This window comes from Marmota marmota, unplaced genomic scaffold (genome assembly GCF_001458135.2).
Source record: "Marmota marmota marmota unplaced genomic scaffold, marMar, whole genome shotgun sequence".
Classification (NCBI taxonomy): domain Eukaryota; kingdom Metazoa; phylum Chordata; class Mammalia; order Rodentia; family Sciuridae; genus Marmota; species Marmota marmota.
Window position 1 is genome coordinate 536,550 of NW_025999864.1, and position 8,072 is coordinate 544,621.

An 8,072-nucleotide genomic window follows, 5' to 3' on the forward strand; every position below is an offset into this window, starting at 1 on the left:
TATATCCCCCACAGTTTCTTTATCCATTCATCTATTAAAGGGCATCTAGGTTGGTTCTACGTTTACCTATTGTGAATTGAGCTGCTATAAATATTGATGTGGTTGTGATGCTGTAGTATGCTGATTTTCAGTTCTTTGGAAGTAGACTGAGGAGTGGAATAGCTGAATCAAATGGCAGTTCCATTCCAAGTTTTCTAAGGAATTGCCATACTGCTTTCCAAAGTGGTTGCACCAATTTGGAGTACCACCAGCAATGGTGTAAGTGCCCCTTTCCCCCCACATCCTTGCCAACACTTATTGTTGCTTGTATTCTTGATAATTGCCATTCTGACTGGATGAGATGAAATCTTAGAGTAGTTTTGATTCGTGTTTCTCTAATTGCTAGACTTGTTGAACATTTTTTTGTATATTTGTTCATCAATTGTATATCTTTCTCTGTGGAGTGTCTTCTCAGTTTCTTAGCCCATTTATTGATTGGGTTATATTTTTAAAATGAAACCAAATATAAAAGTAATTTTCAAGTGGAGCAAAGCGGTGCATACCTGTAAACCCAGCTACTTGGGAGGCTGAGACAGGAGGATCACAAGTTTAAGGTCAGTCTCAGCTACTTTATGAAATTCAGTCTCTAAATAAATAAATAAGCCTGTGAATGTGGCTCAATGGTAGGGCATTTATATAGCCTGTTTAAGGCCCTGGGTTTAAACCCCCCCCATACACACACACACACAATATAGTAATTTTCTAATTGAATAATGCAAGTCAGGCATGATGACCCATGCCTGTAATTCTACTGATGATGGAGTCTGAGGCAGGAGGATCATGAGTTTGAGGTCAGCTTCAGCAACTCAGCAAGGCTCTCAGCAAGTTAGTGAGACCCTGACTCAAAATAAAAAATAAAAATGGCAGAGGATGTAGCTCAGTGGTAGAGAAACTCTGGGTTCAATCCCCAGTATCTCTCACACACACACACACACACACACACACACACACCAATGCAATAGTAAAATGTCTTGAGAGCAAAATTTAAAGAAAACATATTGGTACATTATAATACATATAATAATGGAATTCATTATTACATATTCATATATTCAAATAACATAATTTTGTTGATTTCATTCTCTGTTCATTCCCCCCATTTCCCTACCCTCCTCCCTCCCCCTGGTCCCCTTCCTCAATTTTACTGGACTCCCTTCTATTTTCATGAGATCTTTTCCAACTTCTTTTCCTTTTTTCTCTCTTGCTTCCACATGACAGAAAACAAGTGACCCTTGACCTTCTGAGTTTGGCTGATTTCCACTTAATATAATGTTTTCAAGTTCTCCATTTTCCTGAAAATGACATAATTGCATTCTTTTTTTATGGTTGAATAAAATTCCATTGAGTGTATATATACCATATTTTCTTTATCTATTCATCCATCAATAGACACCTAAGCTGATTCCATAGTTTGGCTATTGTGAATTGTGCTGCTATAAACATGGGTATGCATGTATAACTGTATTATGAAGACTTCAGTTCTTCAGGGTAAATACTGTGGAGTGGTATATCTGGGTCATATGGTGGTTCCATGTATAATCTTTTGAGGAACCTCTATACTGATTTCCATAGTGGTTGTAATAATTTACAATCTCATCAACAGCAATGTAAATGTTTTCCTTTCTCCCCACATCCTCTCCAGAATTTATTATTGTTTGACCTTTTGATGCCTGCATTTTAACTGGAGTAAATTGAAATCTCAGTGAAAGGTTGATTTATATTTCCCTGATTGCTAAAGAAAGATGTTGGACATTTGTTCATATATTTGTTGGCCATCAGTTTCCTTCCTTCCTTCCTTCCTTCCTTCCTTCCTTCCTTCTTTCCTTCCTTCCTTCCTTTCTTTCTTTCTACCAGGGATTGAACCTAGGAGCACTTAATCACTGAAACAAATCCCCAAAATTTTATTTTTTTAATTTTGAGACAAGGTCTTCCTAAGTTGCTTAGGGCCTTGCTAAGTTGTTGAGGCTAGTTTTGAACTTGAAATCTTCCTGCCTCCCTCTAGAACTGCTAGAATAACAGGTGTGTGCCACACTGTTTTTTGTTGTTGTTGTTGTGCCTGACACTTCTTTTTTGTTGTTGTTGTTCTCTCTGAACTTTTATTTTACTTATGTGGTGCTGAGGAGGAACCCAGTGCCTCACACATGTAGGCAAACACTCTACCACTGAGCCACAAACCCAGCCCTCTTGACACTTCTTTAGAGAAGTGTCTGTTTAGTTCATTTGCCCACTTTGATTGGATTATTTGTATTTTTGGTGGTATTTTGAGATATTTATGTTCTGGATATTAATCCCTTGCTGGAGGAATACCTATGAAGGATTTTCTCCCATTCTGTATGTTTCCTCTTCATAAAGTGGAATTTTTTTAAGAGTCCCCGTTCTATATAACAAAATTATTTTAAATAATTAGAAATAAAAAGAAATTCATAATAATAATCAGAAAAGAAATGCATATACTTTTTTATTTACAAGAAGTAAAATATATGTGTAATATATATGCATATACACACGTACATGTTGATAAGAATTAGAATAAAAATAAGAATAAAAAGTAAATATTTTAAGAAAAAAAGTAAAGCATTGATATTTTTGAATTGTGTTGATTTTTTTTTATTTTTACATTTTTACTTTTTTTTTTTTTTAGTTGTAAGTGAACACAATACCTTAATTTTATTTTTATATGGTGCTGGGGATCAAACCCATTGCCTCACACATGGTAGAGGAACACTCTACCATTGAGCCACAACCCCAGGCCCTTGATGTATTTTTTGACAGAAGGGAAATATCTATATATTGGTCTGTGGTAGTAATGAATAACATTAAATATTCTGTTTTTAAATATTAGTTTAGAAAAAATTGCCAATGATTTTATTAATTTTGACCTTCCTCACATCTTCATATTGGATAGTATTGCTAGATTTACCAATCCATCTTCAGAATAAATAGCATGTTTTAATAATTTTTACCTGGAAAAGTTATTCATGAAGCAACAGATAAGCTAAGAGTTAGGAAAGCCCTAAACGTGAGGATAAATTTGGCAGAATCATAAAAATCTGATTTAACAAGAAATAACAGAAATTGTAATACTTTTATGCTTGCCTTTAAGATTAATTCTAGCCAGGTTAATTCTACAAGTTTAATTCTACAGGTGGTGCACACCTGAAATCTAGTTACTTGGTAGGCTGAGGGAGGAGGATTATAAGTTCAAGGCCAGCCTTAGCAACCTAGAGAGAACTTCAGGAGCTGGTAAGACCCTGTCTCAAAATAGAAAGCAAAAAGGACTGAGGGTGTAAATGGTAGTAAAACGACTTGGGTTTGATCCTGAGTACTGAAAAAAATCCATTGAGATGTTTTCCCCAATAGAAAATTTATCAGAAATTAATTTTTTGTAATTTAGTAAAAACTTCTCAATATTTTTCATCTGTTATATAAATCTGAGAGAATAACTAAATGGTAGTAAATAATGACTTTTTTGATCTATTGCTTTAAAATGGGTGTCCAGTGCTTGGTATTCAAATGTTGACTTTTTATTTCTTCCACCAATGAAGAACCAGAAAAAAACCCAACTCTTGTGGTTTCTCTTGACATTATTACTCTCTCTTTAATGTAAATGTCTGATTTCCTTACATTTTGTTGTTGTGCAGCCTATGCACAGATTCTCAATGTGCAATTTTTATTTATTTATTTTACTATTGTAGTACTGAGGATTGAACCCAGGGCCTCACACATGCTAGACAAATGTTCTACTACTGAGCTATATCCCCAGCCCTTAATTTTACTTTATTTTCATAGAGAAGCTCAATAAATTGTCCAGACTTACCTTAGTTTTACCATCTCCCTGCACAAGCTTCCCAAGTAGCTGGGATGACAGGCACGTGTTGCTGAGAATTGAACTAAGGGACTCTATACCAATATACACCCCAAGCTCTTTTTATTTATTTTGGGACAAGGTCTTGGTCAATTGGCCAAGCTGGTCTTAAATTCATGATCCTCCCGCCTCAGCTTCCTTAGTATCTGGGATTACAGGCATATGCTACCATGTGCCGCTTCAAGGTACAATTTTAAAACTTCACATTTTACTGTGTGTTAGCTAAGTAGACTAAATTCTGGCTGTTTGCAAATATTTATGTATTTGATTAACTTCATCCTAAAAATTTTACCCCAGAGGCTAGGGATGCAGCTCTGTGGTAGAGCGCTTGCCTAGCATGCACAAGGTCTTGGGTTCTATCCCCAGTGCCACCAAAAATAATAATAATAATAATAAAAATAATAAGAAGAAGAAAGAAATGAATTAAAAATTTAATACCATAAAGTTTTATCTCAAAATTGTTTTGATCTTTTATTGTTTATTTTGAATATACTATTTATTTTTAGTTGGAGGAAAAACTTCCCAGAGACCTCAAATTATTCCATACCATTACGAATTTACTTTCAAAACAAATTCCTATAGCTAAATTCAGTAAGGTCAAGAGCCAATAGTAGAACTGGAAATTTGCCAATTTAAGTTCCACGTACTATGCAAAGCTATTAAAGAGTTAGCAATAAAAATGTACTAATTAGAAGTGTACCTATGTATTATGGAAATTCAACAGGTGATGAATTGTTCTAAACTTAGATTGTGTTGGTGGCTGCACAACTTTGTAAATATACTTAAAACAACATTGAATATGGGGACTGGGGCTGGAGCTCAGTGGTAGAATGCTTGTGTAGCATATGTGAGGCACTGAGTTCGATTCTCAGCACCACATAAAAACAAATAAATAAAATGAAGGCATTGTGAAAAAAATTCTTTAAAAAAATTGAATATATGCTTAATTTATTAAGAGATTGAGGTGGTGGGGGCAGTGCTGGTGATCAAAGCCAGGGCAAGTTAAGCATGTGCTCTACCACAGAACTACATCTCCAGCCCTGAATTTTTCACTCTAAAAAGGCGATTTTAAATTATGTGAATTATATCTACATAAAGATATAAAAGAAAAGAAAACTAAAGAGAAAGATGCAATGATTGCTTAGGACACAAATTGTGATATATTTTAGGAGATACAAGTGTCACATTACTGACACTGTTTAGAATTGCTGAAAGTTTTACATTCTATTTCTTCTTTTATTCATTGATTGATTGATTTTTGGTACAAGGGATTGAACTGAGGTCTTGCGCATGCTAGACAAGCACTCTACCACTGAGTAAGTACATTACTAACCATTTTATTTTGAGACAGGTTCCTGCAATAATGCTGCAATAATCGCTGGGGCTGGCCTCAAATTTGCAATGTTCCTGCCTCAGCCATCTAACTACAGGCATGGGCCACCATGCCAGGTCAGTCTTTTTTTAATAGGTAGGCTTTGGGGATATAAAGGATGAGTTTTAGTTCTACCATTTTTAGTGATTGCTTAGCTTTAGCTTCTTTTTGTTGTTGTTGTTGCTGTACTAGGGAAGGAGCCCAGAGTCTGTACATGGTAGGCAAGAACTCCACTACCAAGCTACATCCCCAGTCCTTTTTCTTTTATTTTAAGGTAGGGTCTTGCTAAGTTGTCCAGGTTGGACTCACAGACTTGTGCTACTATGCCTGATTATATCATTCTTAAATCTCTACAGGGAGCCTTTTATAGTCTGGCCCCAGGATAACAGCACTCATATCCTTACCTTGCAACAGCACCATAGTCATAACTCTGAATAATGTAGTTACCAAATTCTACTCCTTCAGGCTCCAAACTGAGGAGAGAGATCCAAACATACGTTTATGATGCATGCTATGACTGCCCAAATACAAAACCACAGTAATCTAGAGGATTGTGGAATCTAATATTAAATGACATATTCAACTAAGACTTTGTGGTTTCTTTGTCTCTCATATTGAATTTTCTGTTCTACAGTTTTATCTTTACTGCCTCTCTCTCTCACACTCTCTCTCCCCCTCCACTTTTCCCCTCTCAAGAGTTTATTGTTAGAAATATATGAAAATTATTCCAAGAAGCTTAATGTTCTTAAACCTGTCAGTTGCCTGAGACTTTTTAACACCAGCAGAATAAGGTGATCTTTCCTTTCTAAGGTGTGACGACTTCAGCAGCTGTGGAGCTACAACACCTACATTCACACTAATTTCATCTCATTTTCCTGCAAAAGCAAGAGAAACTGCAAGCCAGACACTGAAAGTTTGCTTTGTTTTAAGGTAGGTGGGATGGTAATGTTAAGATGTGATTCAGTGGTTTCCCATCCTCCACCGCAGTGATGGGCTAGGGAGAGTTCAGAAATTCACAGCATAGCAGTCACTTATGTAAGTGCATCTTTTATGGGATGTCAAAGCCTCAAAATCGTGGCTCTTCTTTCCATTTCTATTCAGTTGCCCTCTCCCCATTCTCCAACAGGCAAGCATCAAAACAACACAAATAATCAGGCATGGTGATGCACATCTATAATCCCAACTACTAGGGAGACTGAGGCAGGAGGGTCATGAGTTCAAGGCCAGCATGGGCAACGTAGCAAGATCTTGGCTCCAAAAACAAATCAAACTACAAAACAAAACAAACAGCTGTCCCTTAGCAAACAAAGGCTTCTGCCCAAAGTCTCAAGCTTTTTTTTTTTTTTTTCCCCTGGTCAAATGTGCTTTCTCTTAACTGTTTCCCAGACAGGTTTACTCTTTTTTGCTTTGGAGTTTCACACAGTGGGTTCATTCCCTCATTTTTAATCTCTTTTCATTTCTTCCATTTCCTGATAATGACAGAGTGTGTCCCTTTTCCTCAGGACAACAATAGATGGAACCCTGTGACAAATAAAAGCCAAATGAAACAAGCAAACGAAACCGAACTGGCTCCAGGAGTTGAGGGACACTCATCTGTTCCCCCTACAGTGGAAGGGATTAGGTATGCTTCTTGTTCTGACATCTGGGGCCAACCAGGGTAGTGAATCCAAAATCCCACCCTCTGAGAGACCAACTGTTCAAAAGAGTTCGGGTTGGGGCATTTATGGGAGCAGAAGATATATTGTGGAAAGCCGTGTTCCAGGTTAGTAGAAGGCAGGCAATGCCCAGGCCACGTGCTTGGTCACTTAGAGGCAATGTGTCTCACAGGATTATTTTTTCTCCTTGAAACCTCTGTTTCTGTATATATAAAATGGGGGTTCAAAACAGTATTTCTAGCGGGGCACAGTGGCGCACACCTGTGATCCCAGTGGCTGGGGAGGCTGAGGCAGGAGGATTGCGAGTTCAAAGCCTCAATAATGGTGAGGTGCTCAGCAACTCAGTGAGACCCTGTCTCTAAATAAAATACAAAATCCATCTGGGGATGTGGCTCAGTGGTCAAGTGCCCCTGAGTTCAATCCCTGATACCGCCCACGCCCCCCTCCCCCCAAAAAAACAGTATTTCTTCATTGAAAAGCAGGTATATTTGCTTTTTCAGTGTTTATAAAATTGGGGTAGTTTACAATTCATGCTGTTTTATATGTGTACTAGTGATAACTACCTTGTAGGGTTGTTGTGAAGTTTAAAGGTGAAAGTGGCTATAAGATGCACTTTGTTGACAGGCAGTCTCCAGTGATAGTTTTCTCTTCAAGAAGGTAGGGGAGGCATTAGACTCTGTGGGAACACGAGATTTCATATAGATGAGCGAACATGGGTTTATATATGTCTGCCTTCATTACACTCACAAATGTTCAACTTGGACAGAGCTCAGTGGAGAGAGCTCACCTCTGCTCCAGCAGCCATCAGCATGCGCAGCTGGAATGGGATTGGAGGATCTGCCTCCAAGATGGCTAACCTGCATGTTCTCAAAAATGTTCATTTTTAATCTTTTTTTTTTTTTTTTGAAGTCCTGGGGTTTGAACCCAGGTCTTCTCACATGTTAGGCAAGCACTCTACATACCCAGCCCTTAAATTTTAATATTGTATTGAGGTATAATTTACATACCATAAATTTACCAATTTAAAAAATACATTTTTAAAATATATTTTTACATTTTAAATACATTTTTACATACATGACTTTTTCACTAAATTTATCCATTATCATCATGCAGTGATAGAACATTCCATCACCCCCCC